We start from the raw sequence: 2,893 nt of genomic DNA, 5'->3' as shown, positions 1-2,893 counted from the left end.
TTCCTTCTTTATGTGAGAAGCCAGCTGCTCTAGCATCATTGGTAAGAAGACAACTGTGTTACCATGAACTCCATTTCAAAAGCCAACTGTTTTGGTTCTAAGTCCACATTCTTTAATAATGAACATTTGCCATAAAATTTAAAGCTAGAGTTTTCATTTTCCAACTTTATGTTTTCCTTTAACGGTTTTAAAAAATATTTTTACTTTAGATATGCATATTTCTACACAACAATTCTCTAGTAAGCTATTAGATCTCTAAAAAGAATTCAAATAGGATTCCAAGAGTTACTGTCGTTAACACATAGATCAGTTTTGAGATAGTCTATATTATACTATAGTAAATCTTCTGATCAAGTAATAGTGGGTACTCTTATTCATTTAAGTCTTCTTTTATTTCTTTCAATTGTATTTTGAGGTGTTTAGTTTATAAAGCTTACACTTCTTCAGTTAAGTTTATTTCTATTTTTTATTATTTTGACATAGTTTTACTATAATTATTTCCTTAATTTCATTCTTAGAATTTTATTGCTAGTACACAGAAATTCAATATGTCTTTATATATGAATTTCATATTATATAACTTTTGGCCACTATTTTAACATGTAGTTTATAGGGCATTTAAGAAATTTCTGCATCATCAGACACATGTAGACCAAGTTTCACTTTCTCCTTCCTAATCTTGTCATTTATTTATTTTTCTTTTCTTATATCTATGGCTAGAGTCACCATCACAATGTAAAATAGAAGTAGTGTGGACATTGCTGCTGGAAAGGTCTCGCAGAGCTGAGCAGCCAAGATGTATGACTTCACCAAGGACCAGACTGCAGAATTCAAGGAGGCTTTCCAGCTGTTTTATCAAACAGGTGATGAAAAAATCCTGTACAGCCAATGTGGGGACATAATGAGGGTCCTGGACCAGAACCCTACTAACGCTGAGGTGTTCAAGATCCTGGAGAAGCCCAAGATGATATGAATATGAAAGTGCTGGACTTTGAGCACTTCCTGCCCATGCTGTTAACTGTGACCAAGAACAAGGACCAGGGAACTTAAAAGGGTTATGCTGAAGGGCTAAAACCCATCATGTCCTTGTCATGCTAGGTTAGAAGATGACAGAAGAGGAAGTAGAGATGCTGGTGGCGGGGTATGAGGACAATAATGGTTGTATTAATTATGAAGAGCTTGTCCGGATGGTGCTTAATGGCTGAAGATATTTCCACATACCGAGGCAGTGGCTTGTTCAGTGTGAGATTTATGTGTGGCCCCAGAGGCTCCCTTATCATATCACCTTGCCCATCTGGTCCCTTTTGGGGCCAAAATAAAAATAAAATACCAAATAAAAATTGTTCTTTGATCTAAAAGAGGAAGAGGAGGAGGAAGGAGAGGAAGGAGAGGAAGAAGAGGAGGATGAGAAAAGAAGAAGAAGAAGAAGAAGAAGAAGAAGAAGAAGAAGAAGGATAAGAAGCAAAGCACAAACAGATAGTCTGGTTTTTATTCTTTAGGGGGAACTTTTAGTTTTACTATGTGATAGTTAGATGAGTTGTGAGACAGAACTGTAAGCAACCAAAAAGAAATCAGAATCAACATATGATAATAATAGTAATAATAATAATAATAATAATAATGATAATGATAATAACAATAATTTGGAGATCTGGGCATGAACAATAGCCACTAGATTCTACATGACCAAATGAGGATGTTTTTTATTTTGGCAACCGGGTGTAAGAGGGAATAAAAAGAAAATAAATCTGGTGAAATTTAAGAATATGTCAACATCAATAGGAAACAGAAAAGGGGAAAGGATAAATAGAAAGACACTAAACAGGAACACTTGAAAACAGAGAGAAGTTAGGAAAGGCATAAAATAACTGGAAAGAATGTATAGCAGACACTGAACAGGAACACTCAGAAAACAAAGAGGAAGTTAGGAAAGCCTTCATGAACTTAAATAGGTGAAACTATAAAGAAATGAAGGAACTCAGCGGTAGGCTGCTCAGAGGAAGGACAGCAGCCTAGCAAGAGGAGACTTGATACCCTATGAGCATATATAGGGGAGGAAGTCCTCCTCAGTCACAGTCATAGGGGAGGGGAGTAAGGGGAAAATGGGAGGGAGGGAGGAATGGGAGGATACAAGGGATGGGCTAACAACTGAAATGTAATATGAATAAATTAATAAAATATTTTTTAAAAAAGAAATGAAGGAACAAGAAGGCCACTATTTTATGATGTCAAATAGGGTAATGCCTGGAAAGAAGCTACAGGGCTAACAGACAGGATGTCAACTGTGCCATTTCAAGGAATGGCTGGTCCATCAGAAATTCATTATACATTTTTCCCAGAAATTACTTGTTCAAAATTATATTAGATATTAAATTGACTTAGCAGAAATATGTTCAAACACTTGAATATACAATTCTTTCAAATCCAAATATATCATTTCTATTGCTGTTTTTTTTTTTTTGTGCTTAAACAAAATTTATCTTTTTTCAATGTATAAAGGAAATTGTTTACATATTCCATGATGAATGTTTATGTCTCATTATATGTATGGACTAACTGCTCACAACGCATATAAAAAAAAAAAAACCAAACAGATGCTTCAAACTGAGATAAAATGTTTCCCACCAAAAGGTAATTTATCTTGGAATAAATTCTTCTCTGTGAATAGAGAGTACTAAAATCAGACTCCTAGTCTCTTGTGAAAATTTTTAAAGGCTACATTATCCCCTAAATAGTAACTGTCTGAGTGTCTGACCAGAATGTATTCCATCTGGTCCGTGGCTTAGGCGAGTAGAGATGTAATACAAGTTGTAGCAAATTAGGAACATTAAGCCACATAAAAATGTCATTTTGAGACTGTTAGGACATTCTCAGAAAAACTGTGACTCAGAGA

At 34.9% G+C, this 2,893-nt stretch overlaps 1 pseudogene; it reads left to right on the top strand.

Moving 5' to 3' along the window:
* The first annotated feature begins 796 nt into the window (after nt 1-796).
* LOC127204669 (myosin light polypeptide 6-like) lies at nt 797-1,205 on the top strand (annotated as a pseudogene).
* Nucleotides 1,206-2,893: the final 1,688 nt, after the last annotated feature.

This window comes from Acomys russatus, chromosome 20 (genome assembly GCF_903995435.1).
Source record: "Acomys russatus chromosome 20, mAcoRus1.1, whole genome shotgun sequence".
NCBI lineage: Eukaryota > Metazoa > Chordata > Mammalia > Rodentia > Muridae > Acomys > Acomys russatus.
Note: the sequence above shows the minus strand (reverse complement) of the source record. Positions and strands in the feature narration are given on the sequence as shown.